Raw genomic sequence first — 12,630 nt, forward strand, 5'->3', positions numbered from 1 at the left:
ATCATGAAGTGTGAGTCCGTCAGCTTTGTTTTTCTTTTTCAAGATTGTTTTGGCTATTTGACATCCCTTGAAATTCCATATAAATTTAAGGATGAATTTTTTTTTTTTTTTTTTTTTTTTTAAAGATGACCGGTAAGGGGATCTCAACCCTTGGCTTGGTGTTGTCAGCACCACGCTCAGCCAGTGAGCTAACCAGCCATCGCTATATAGGATCCAAACCCGTGGCCTTGGTGTTATCAGCACCACACTCTCCCGAGTGAGCCACAGGCTGGCCCTTAAGGATGAATTTTTGTATTCCTGCAAAAGATACAATTGGGATTTTAATAGGATTGCATTGAATCTCTAGATTGCTTTGGGTGGTATGGACAATATTAAATCTTCCAGTCCATGAACCCATGTTGTCTTTCCATTTATTTATGTCTTTTTAAATTTCTTTCAGTGATGTTTTGTAATTTTCATTGTTCAGGTCTTTTCACCTTCTTGCTTAAGTTAATTCCTAAGTACTATGGACCTGGAAAGAAACTGAGAGATGGCTTAAACAACACAGAATTTATTTGAGCCTAATTTGAGTGACGGCAACCCGGGACATGCTCCAAGTTTCCTTGTGAAGCACTCCAGAGAAACAAAGAAGTTGGGCTTATAAAGGAAAAAAGACCAATCAGAAAAGGAGGTGGTTACAAAAGTTGTTTGTCTATCAATCGGGCTAGCATCTTTAAGTAGTTTTGGCAGTAAGGGATTGGCTATCACAGTCTCTTAGTTGGACAGGAGATATGTGGAATGACAGTCAACAGACAGTCAGCAGTTGTGTTGGTCATTATTCCTCCAGGAGGTTGTGACCCTTGTGATTGATTAAAAAAGCATGAAAGTTTAGAGTGTTTTTGATGTGATTGATTGTAAGAGTTCAAAAGTTCAGGGTGCCTTCAGGTGAGATGTGCCTGAATCTCAACCTGGAATGGCCTCTGTATTTTAGGTACTGTAGTGGATTAAATTACATCCCCCTGAAAGTCCCTGAAGCTTGAATTTTGTCCCCCAAGTTTTATGTATTAGAAACTTAGCCCCCACTGTGACTGTTAAGAGAGTGGGAAATCCTATTATAGTAATTGAAAGGTGGGGCCTGGAAGAGGTGAGTAGATTGTAGGACTGTGCAGTAGTGAATAGATTAAAAATGGTGGTCCGGGGTGTGGTTCTGGGGGCTTTAAAAGAAGAGGAGAGTCTGTTTTGCTCTCTGCTCTCTCTGGTCCCACCATTCTACAATGTGAGGCCCCTGGGTCACTGTCGCCACCACCAGATGGACTTTGGACTTCCCAGCCTCAGAAACTATAAGCAATAAATTTCATTTTCTTTATAAATTACCCAGTTCCAAGTGTTTTGTTATAGGCAACACAAATGGACTAATACAGGCACCTTTATAAGACTGACACCATTTTCTTTCATCAGCATTTATAGTTTTTGATGCTACTGTAAATGAAATTGTTTTCTAAATTTCCTTTTCAGATTGTTCATTGTTAATGTATAGAAACACAACTGATCTTTGCATATTGATTTTGTATCCTGCTCTATCCCTGCTTTTTAAAATGTATAGACTAGGTTTTTTCATATTATCAATATTTAGACATACCTCATTGTGCCTTGGGTAACATCCCATTGTGTGGAGGTCCTAGAAGAGAGCCCAGCATTCTACAGCCACAGACCAAAGCTGGCCCACTGCCTGTTTTCATACCCCAGATGAGAATGGTTTTAACATTTTTAAATTGTTATATTTTAAGTAGTACCTACATAATACCCTCTATCTTACTTCTTGGCTCACAAAGCCTAAAATACTTATTATCTGGCCCATTAAGAAAAAGTTTTTTGATCCCCATTCTAGAACATACTTGGCCAGTCTCCTATTGAAAGGCCACTTGATTTATTTCTAATTTCATACTACTCTACAATATTTCAGTAATATGCATTGAAATTTTCCCTCAGGTATATCTGTGAGATAAATCCCTAGGAGAGGAAGAATTGATGGACCCAGAGGTACACGCATTTTTATTTTGGATAATTAATGCCATAAGGCCCTTGAAAGAAATCACAGCCATTTACTTCTCATCAGCTGTGCCTCTTTCTCTACATGCTCACAGTGTGAATTATCCATCTGTTTTATTTCCTCATTGTTGGAATTTCCATTTCTTTATAGGTTAGGTGAAGCACCTTTTCATTTATAAACTACTTGCTCCTGTTGAGGCTGGAGGAAGGGTCTGGGAGTCCTGGTAGCCAACCTCAATCAACCCTGTCCTCTTACCAGGTTCTTGACTCTGCCACAGGAAAGAATTCAGGAGGAAGTCACAGCAGAAAGCGAGAACAGATCTAATGTAACAAATAAAAGATACAGACTTCACAGAGAAAGAGCGGCTTAGCCCTAGAGACTGAGCAGGGCCCATGCCAAGTTTAATACAAATGTAAGGAATACACACAAAGTTCAGTTTAGAGTGCAGGCTGGCTCAAGAGAGCAAGCAGCTGCTTGCCAAAAGTTGTTCGATACACACCTCAGCTACCAAGGTGAGGGTTGGCCCCAGGAAAGTGAACAACAACAACACATTCTTCTGGGATCCAGCTTTTATAGTTTCACCATCTGATACATACTCATGCTATCTAATGAACATTCAATTAAGAGGGTGGTTCCCTGTTATGGAACATAGTCTTGCACATGCTCAGTTGGTCTCTTTTGGGGGCATGTTCATTGGTCAAATTCCATCACATGCACTGAACATATTCAAGAATATTCTGTGCTCTTTAGCACCTCTAGTGAAAGATCATTCAAAGGATAAACTCCACTTTACTGAGCATGCCCAGCTACCAAAGGTTATATATACCCCTCTCTACTGAGCATGCCCAGACACTATATTTGCATAAGCTATAGCCCCTTGTGATCTCAATTTCCCTGTGTTGGTGCCAAAAATAGGTCTAACTAACAACAGTGACTTTCCTCTAGGGAGGCCCTAGAGGAGGGGCCTGAGACCTTGGGGAGTGGCTTGAAACACGGAGGTGTGTCCTAAAAACCAAACCCAGGGAAACTGAGCACCTCTGATCTGTCTTCTACTCATGTTTCTTTTGGATGGTTGGATTATTGATATTTGCTAGCTCTTTTTGTTTTTAATAATAATTCTTTATATATTAAGGCAAATTGGGCCTTTGTCATATGAGTGGCAAACATTTTTTCTAAGTTTGTAATTAAAAAAAAACTTTTTAAGTATTTCCTCTAAAAAACTTTATATGTACATGAATGTAACACTCTTCCTTTATGGCTTCTGGGTTTTATGTCTTATTTGGAAAGATCTTCTCTATTTGGAGATGGTTAAAAAAAACTCATGTTTTCTTCTGGTACTCTTATGTTTTTAAAGTACTTTAATCCATCTGGAATTGACTTTGGTGTAAGGAGTAAGAGATGGCTCCAGCTGGTAGTCAGCTGTTCAGAGCCATTTACTGAATAATCCATCTTTTTTTTTCACTGCTTTGAAATGCCACGGTTCCGTATGTATTTGGGTCTATTTTTGGACTCTCTGATTTGTTCCGTTGATCTAGCTGTATATTCATGTGCTATTTCAAGCTTCTTTAAGTATAGTTTTATAATGTCTTTTATTATTTGGAAAGAATACTCTTACCTTATTAGCCATCTTCTGTAGAATTTTCTTGTCTATTCTTGTGTGTTTTACTTTTCATTTGAACTTTAGAATCAGCTTGTCTAATTAAAAAGTTGGTGTTTCATTGAGATTGCATTACATTTTCAGATAAATTTGGAGAAAAAAATATGATATTAGTTCTTCCTATTCAAAAATAGACTGTGTCTTGCTATTCATTCAGGTTTGTTTGTTTGTTTGTTTGTTTTTAAGATTTCTTTGCTAGCTAGAGCTTTAAAGCTTTGGTTCATATAAATTAATTTTAATTGAGTTTATTAACAGGTATTTTGTCTTTTGTGGGCACTATAAATGGGATTTTCCTTCTATTGTATTTTCTAACAGGTTCTTTGCACATCAAAAAAACAATTTCTTTTTGTACATTAAATTGATAAGTAGCCCTATTTCTGAACTTTCTTTTTGTGTTGATTTTGCATTTGTTTTTCCTGGGTTTCCCAGATATACAATCACATCACCTGCAAGTAATGATAATTTTACATTCTCCTAAAAGTTAATTATACTTTTACATTTACTCCAGGATTCCATTGCAGGGCCATGAAATGTTCTGTCCTCCTGGAGTCTGTGTCTACAGCTGGGATATGGTATCTCTGCATGGTTCTTTTCTCTATTCTGAATCTTAATGGCTGATTTCTGATAAGCATAAAACTTAACAGAGAAGAGTTTTAAGCAGAAGAGTGATGGGATTGTATCCGGAATTAAGACAGACAGACTGCCCTAGCTGCAGAGTGGACAAAAGGCTGCACAAGGCAATGGCAGAGACAAAAGGACTGGTTTGCAGATCAGCACAGCCATCAGGCCCAAAAACCAAGCAGCAGGGGCACAGAGCAGTGGCAAATCTGAACGAGATTAAGGCAGTAGGGTTGGCTAAATTTATGAACATTTACTATGTGCCCTGTATTCAGGCTGTATTCATTACTTTATGCCCAGACAGGCTAGGATCATTTCCTACCATTTACAAATGAAGGAACAGGGCCCAGGTCCCCTGGCTAGCAGGTGGTGGATGCAGTATTGGGACTTGGGAGAGAGGAATCACAGAGGGCTTCAGCTTTGGGGGACTGCCACTCAGCAGGACAGCCCACAGGAGCAGGGGAGTGGGTCTGGGGCTGGGGATAAAGTCCAACAGGCAGATGACTCCACAGGTCTGAGCCAGGAGAGAGCCTGGTCTGCAGGAGATTTGGCAGGTGTCCTTCATTCCCAACACGTTGAGATGTAAGGGCTGTTTCAAAGCCCTGGCCCAGCAGTGGGGTCTCTGTTAGAGACTGAGACATCCCAGATGCTGATACCATCCTTTCTGGAGCCCCAAGGATGGCTAACTCAAGGACTGGGTGTCATCATACCCCCAGCTAGTGCAAGCTGAACTTTGTTGCTCCAGGCCATTTACCCCTTCGACACACATGGGTCCATCTGCCAGACTGACCTCCCTCGGCGCCCCTGCCTTCACTGCTCGGCCACTTACTAGCTGGGGCACCATGGTCAAGTTATTTGACCTGTCTGTGCTTCAATCTCCTCATCTGTAAAAGGGGAATGCTAATAGTACCTGCCTCGAAGGCGTATTATGAGGATTAAATGAATTAATATTAATACACACATAAGTGTTATTTAAGTGTTTGCTGAGTTAAGTAGATAAATACAGCTAGAGATTTGGGGGATGTATGATTAATATTAAGAAAGGAGATGAGTTTTATTTGGAAGTTGGGATGGGGTCAAGAAAGAGATGATTCTTGGGGTCTTGCCCTCACCCCCTTGCTGTGGCCAGTTAGCTTGGAACTTATGTCTCCCGACAGTCCAGTGTGCTGTGGTCAAGTGACTGTGTGACCCTTCTCCTAATTTCCTTAGCTGCTTCTCCCATTCACAGATGTCAGGTCTTTTGTGATGGTTAATTTTATGTGTTATATATTTTTATCATTACAAAAAACCTTTTTATGAGTTGTATAAACACATAGAAAAACGTATAGATTTTAAGTGTGTAAGACGAATTTTTTTAAGGACTGTTTATAGCAATTTTATGTTCACAGCAAAATTGAGGGGAAGGTACAAAGAGTTCCCATATCCCACCCAGCCCCACACATGCACAGCCTCCCTCCCCATTAACAACATCCCCCACCAGAGTGGTGCATTTGCTGCCATCAGTGAACCCACACTGACACACCATAACCACCCACAGCCTATGGGCTGTATAGGTGACATCAGGGGTCACCCTTGATGTTGTACACTCTATAGGTTTGGACAAATGTATAATGACATGTATCCACCCTTATCGTATCATACAGAGTAGTTTCACCACCCTAAACAGCCCCTGTGCTCTACTTATTCATCCCTCCCTAACTCCTCGTACCTACTGATCTTTAACTGTCTCCATAGTTTGGCCTTTTCCAGAATGTCATATAAGTTGGAATCATATAGTGTGTAGTCTTTTCAGATTGGCTTCTTTCTTTCTTTCTTTCCTTTATTTTGGGAGGGGGGGCTTTTTTAAATTGAAAGACAACTGATTATATACATTTGTGGGCACAGACTCGAATATCAATACATGTGTACAGCATGTGGTGATCAAATCAAGATAATTAGTATACTCTTGTCTACAAAACGTAATCAGTCTTTGTGACCTTTAACTAGTTCTCCACTAACTCCCTCCCCTGTCCCTTTCACTCCTCTAATAACCACAGTTCTGTTCTTTTTCTTTCAGATTGGCTTCTTTCACTTAGTAATATGTCTTTCCATGGCTTTCCATGGCTTACTAGTTCATTGATTTTTAGCATTGAATAATACTCCATTATCTGGACGTACCAGTTTGTTTACCCATTCACCTACTGAAGGGTATCTTGGTTGTTTCCAAGTGTTGACAATTATGAACAAAGCCGCTGTAAACATTGATGTGCAGGTTTTTGTGTGGACATAAGTTTTCAACTTGTTTGGGTAAATACCAAGGAGCATGACTGCTGCATTGTATGGTAAGAGTATGTTTAATTTTGTAAGAAACCACCAAACTGTCTTCTAAACTGGCTGTACCATTTTCTATTCCCACTGCCATGAATGCTGTTTTCCCTTTTACTGCACCGACTCCTCCTAGCCAGAGACCAGTTACTTAGAAACACCACTCACGCCAGGAGAAGCCAGTGTTGTTTCAGAGTCTCCACACTAAGGCTCATGTTCAGGACTGGAGTGAACCCCTCACTTATGCTTGGTCAGAGTGGTGGGCCCCAAGTCTGGTGAGCTGCTCGTGTCCACCCACTGTGATGAGGGGAAGAGGAGGGTGGCTTTAGGCTGGCCTCAGCCATGAGAAGTGACAGGCCACAAGGGCAGAGGCAGAACAAATATAAAAAGATTCACAAGACTTCAGGAAGCAATTTTTTTTAGAGAACCACACACAGAACCCTGATATTGATCTCAGCTACTTCTTCATCCCTGAATTCAATACAACCTCAGAGCCCTGTGGTGACAATTAAAAATTGTTAATATGTGGAAAAGGTTTAGAAGAGCACTTGGCCTGCAGGAAGAGCTTAATGCACGTGCTCAATCAACTTACTTATTGTTATTTCAATAACAATGCAGCTGATCATTTTTCCTGATGCCCAGGGGCTCCTTGAGTATTTCTGGAGCCAGGCCAGCATGAAAAGTGATGAGACTCTGCTACAGATGGCCAGAGGCATCTTTTTGCTAAAACCATAGTGGATTCAGACTACACCTAATCAACTTAGCTAGACACTCGGAATTTCCAGATGGCCAAACAGACATTTCATAGTTCGGTGCATTTATAATTCATGTCCAGGGTCACATGCCACTGTGACATAGTCCTCCATTTTCCTGCCCTGTGAAATGGGTACACATCCTCAAGGTGGTAGGAAGGAGAGGCCACTTTCAGCTCTGTTGTTGATATCAGTAAGTCCTTGCATAAAGGTAAGACTAAGAGGTCTTAGAAAGTGGCCCCGTGGATCCCCTCTCTTCTCTGGGGTTGCCCCAGACACTTCCATGCCTGCCCTCCCCACCAGGAGATACTGGGAGATTCACCAGGTTCAGTCGGGGAGGAGGCATGAAGGTCCTGTCCAGCTTCCCAGATGCACAAGGTCCCAGGTTTCGCTCCAAGTCTTGGTGTCCTCAGCCAAAGTTCCTAAAAACCATGGGAGAGTGGAGCACCCACCAGCTCCTCCCCATGGGGCATTGCTCAGGCATGAGTCACCTAGAAGAGTCCTGTGTGTGTTTGTTCAATTAATGTAGCAATAGAAAGGTTGGGCACCAGCAACTTCTGTGTTATTCCTGCTCCTGTCATCTCAAGAAAGCCTCATCATGCCGTTGCCATTTATTCAAAAGTACAGTGCCCGTGAAAGCACAGCACCAGAAACATGGGCTGCGTGCCTGGCTCAGGCCCGCTCCAGCCGCTCTTTATTCAAAAAGGGCTTTGGCAGCCCCTCCCTAAACCATTTGGGCTCAAGATGTCACTCCCCGGTCACACCTAGATTCTTGACTGTTAAGGTTTATGGAGAAAAGCTCCTTTCTATTATTTGCTTGGCAAATACTTTTTTGACTCCTGTTCAGAGATAATCATGATTGCAAGAAGTATGCAAAGAAGTCAGATGTGGTCCCCAGAGCTGCTCTGCAATGTTCACAAGGCCTGAGGAGTGGGGCAGGAAGTGTGGGAGGCTGGTTAGGGTGGGGTCATCAGTCTGAAGATGTGAACACATAGGCAAGTTGAGCGTGATGCTAACATCCCCTAGGATATCACCAACTCTGTGCCCCTGTGGGTCAGGCAGCAGAGAGTGGTGGGGACTGTGGTGAACTGGAGAATGCTTGCCCCTTCCCAAGAGCAGCCCCTGACATTCCTGCTGACTATTGCCTTGTGGGAATGAGTGCCCAGCTTTGCCATATCTCTTGATTTGTCAAGAGAAGCCAGGAATTTGGAGTTATTGTGAAAGGTAAAGATTTTTCATGTTGACCACTAATTTTATTTTATTTTATTTTATTTTTATTTATTTATTTTTTAAAATTTTTTTAAAAGATGACCGGTAAGGGGATCTTAACCCTTGACTTGGTGTTGTCAGCACCACGCTCAGCCAGTGAGCGAACCGGCCATCCGTATATGGGATCCGAACCCGGGGCCTTGGCGCTATCAGCACCGCACTCTACCGAGTGAGCCACGGGCCGGCCCATGACCACTAATTTTAAAAAACATTGTATAAGCACTTGAGAAGATGCTCAACCTCACTAATCATTAGGGAAGTACGAATCAAAACTGCAATGAATACCACCTCACATCTATTAGGATGGCCATTATAAAAAAAAACCCAAACAGGAAACACGTGTTGGTGAGGATGTGGAGAAACTAGAACCCAGGTGCACTGTTACTGGGAATGTAAAATGGTACAACTACTATGGAAAACAGTATGGTGTTTCCTCAAAAAAATTAAAAATAGAATTACCATATGATGCAGCAATGCCACTTTTGTGCACAGACCCAAAATAAGTGAAAACAGGTTCTGGAAGAGGTATTTGTACACCAACAATCATAGTAGCATTATTCACAATAGTCAAGAGCTGAAAGGAACCCAGGTGTCAATCAACAGATGAAGGGATAAAGAAAAAAGTGGTGTATACATACAGAACATTATTCATCCTCAAAATGGAAGGAAATTCTGACATTTGCTACAACATGGATGAACCTTGAGGACATTACGCTAAGCGAAAGAAGGCAGTCACAAAAAGACAAATACAGCGTGATAGTCAAAATCACAGAGACAAAGTAGAATGGTAGTTGCCAGGGGCCAGGGGTAATGGGGAATGCAGAGTTCGTGTTTAATGGGGACAGAGTTTCAGTTTTGCAAGATGAAAAGAGATCTGGAGATGAATGATGATAATGGTTACACAATGAATGTGTTTAATACACTGACCTAGACACTTAAAAATGAAGATGGTGATGGATCTTGGACGTGACCGGCACCATTTTACACACAATAAGCACAAAATAGCCATCAGCCTTTTTCTTACGAGAAACCTCGTGGTTTCTGAGAAATAGAAACTCCTCTGCTTCCGCATGGGTGCAACCCTCCACCTGATTGCACCTGCCAGCCTTATCTTCCGCCCCAGCACCAACCCCTCCCTGACTATGTCAGCCTTCCCTACAGCCTGTATAAGCTCTCCCACCCACAGGCCTGGTGCTGCTCTCCATTTTGAGGGCAGCCTGGCAGACTTTTTTCCTTTAATAAAGTTTGATCAGTAGCCGGTGTTTCGGCTCACTTTCTTTCAGATGGTAAATTCTATGTGTTTTTTACCCCAATACAAAAATAGGGGGGGAAACATTGTTAGTACAGCATGAACCAAACAAAACTTGCCTTTGGTCCCCACGTGGCCCAAGGCTGCTAGCTCATCCCCTCTGCTGTATGGATCCTTTGGGCTGGCCCGTAGGCTGTATCCATTTGCCCATCCAGGCCACTATACACAGGTGTGGGAGTCGGGCACACCTGGGTTTGAACGCTTCCTTTCAGTTATGGGATGTTTGACTCTTCTATGAATGAGTTGGGGATTAGAAAAGCCTTGTCACTGACTATAGTTGTTTTTAATAGATCTGCGACATAACCAGCACCATTTTAGACAAGCCCAAGTACAAAATGGTGCTGTCCACCTCCCCTCCCCTCCCCCGTTCTCCTTTACAAGAAACTTCATGGTTTCAGAGAAAACGAAACTTTCGGCATTTCTGCATGCACAGAACTCTCCATTCCCATGACCTAACTCAATCCCCACCCAGGAATTACATCACCCAGCTCTTGGCACCAACATACCAATATAAGCTCCCACCACCCTAGGTTAGCCACTGTCCCCCATTTTCAAGGCAGCCCTGGGCTGCCTCCCCCCACACTCTTGGCCTGGCAGATTCTTTTCCTTTAATAATGCTTGAATGGTGCCCGGCGTCTTGGCTCACTTTCTTTCAGTTTTCTACCCAAAAAGTCTCTGGAGGTACTGACCCCAAATGCCTCAGCTCAGGTGCCTGGATTCACTGACCTGGAAATAAGATCTACTGCTGGCTCGAATACCCTCTGTGTGATAGCAAAGGTGAGTTCAGCTCCTGGTCATGGGAACTGGTTACCAACAGCTGATATGAAATGGTATTTTAAAATTACAAACTCTCTTTGAACCTGTGCTTAACGTTTTAAGAGGAGGGCAGCAAATTTGCCTAGACATGCGGAAGGCGAGTGTTCATGGGGACCGAGCCAAACATTGCGGAGGAAAGGAGCAGGGAGAGGGTGTATTAGCAAATAATTTTTAAATAATATAATTTCCCCCACAGTTTTCTTGTAGAGTTTAAATTTTCGTTGTTGCTTGTTTTGTCTGTGGGATTCCAACTGACTTGCTTTTTCTTACAGTGTAAAATATTGTAAAATTAGAATTTTGTAATTAGGGGCCAGCCCGTGGCTCACTCAAGAGAGTGTGGTGCTGACAACACCGAGTCAAGGGTTAATTAAGATCCCCTTACAGGTCATCTTTTAAGAAAAAAAAATTTTGTAATTTGAGTTACAATTGTAATTATTGTAAACTAGTTTTTTTTATAAAAAGCAAAGTTTTGAGTCTTAAAATTTACCACCTTTTCTTGAGCAGGTACTGGGGATCCAAAAACCAATAAGTGGGGCAGGGTATTGTCCTCAAGGAGCTTACACTGAAGAGGAGAAGACAGAACATTAAATGTAATTTGCTAGCTTCTGGGCAGGAGGGTACCGAGGATCGGTAAGTGACACAGCTGGAGAGGGAATGTAGCCTGCTGGAAAGGAGGCCTGAGTTGAAAAATAGAGTGCCCAGGAGTGAGCCAGAGAGCAAATGGGAGTGGGGGGTTCGAGAAGCATCACATCTTGCTGTGTGCCTGTCATTTAAGGCCCAGAAGCAGGGCCTGATACTAAGTGCTGCCTTGACATCTGGTGAAACTGGAAGAGCCCCGAATGCCCTAACCACAAGTTCTGCTCCCTGCTCTGTCCCTCGGATAAGTGCTCCAGCCAAACAACCCTCCTTAAAAAGGGGCACTTCCTGCTTATCTCTGAGTAGTGGAGTCAGTTCCATGTCAGCCTGAGGAATTATTCAAACAGGCCTGTCACACCATCTGCAAGAACCAGGAGTCACTCCATGCCCTTGACAGGACAAAGCCTGCTTCCACAGGCTTTCACTCTGGTCGTCCATTCTGTTCCCATGTGTAGCTTCTGTGTGGCCCTGCATGGTATGTGGTGTCCTCCCCCAGGCTGTCAGGGATAAACTGCTGTCTATCTCATCTGTCCAGTGTCAGATGTCATGTGTCCCACCATCCTATAACCCTAGAATGGGAATCCCTCCCTCACCAGTAGGCAATTAAAATAAGGTCTATAAGGGACGTGTGTGGAGAGCCCTAAATCAGCATTGCTAAAGGATCCAGTGAGGCCTGGGGCGACAGGACGCCTGCTAAGGGAGTAGGCAGAGACCAGCTCGTGAAAGTTCTAGTACCTTTAACCGGGCATCAGGGAGCATTATAGCAGCAGCCCTGGAGGTGTTGAGCAGGGGCCAGATCTGAGTTTTAAATAGAAGATTCTGGACAGCATGTGGCTGGGTTTGAAGGGGATGAGACTAGAGGTAACAAGTCTTTTACTGGAGGTAAGAGATGATGGGAACCTCAACTAGGGCCAGGAGTGTGGGGTTGGAGAGGAAAGGAAAGCCTTGGGAAGTGTTTATAAGGTAGACAATATAATCAGGTTGGCCCCACCTAATAAAAAGACAGCAAATATGTGTTGAACAGATTAGTGAATGAATGAACATTAACTGAGCTTTTACTAGGCCTAGAAGGACTGCAGGTAAGGCTGGGTAGGGTGAGCAATTCCCACGGGCAGCTGGCCGTGGAGATAAGTGAGGGCTGTGGGGTTCACCTTGTGCTCTGCTCACCAAGCACAATACGGAGCCTTGTAGGAGTGACAAGGAGATCTAAGACAAAGATACGGCCCACAAGGCACCCACT

This window comes from Cynocephalus volans, chromosome 1, assembly GCF_027409185.1.
Source record: "Cynocephalus volans isolate mCynVol1 chromosome 1, mCynVol1.pri, whole genome shotgun sequence".
In the NCBI taxonomy this organism is placed as follows: domain Eukaryota; kingdom Metazoa; phylum Chordata; class Mammalia; order Dermoptera; family Cynocephalidae; genus Cynocephalus; species Cynocephalus volans.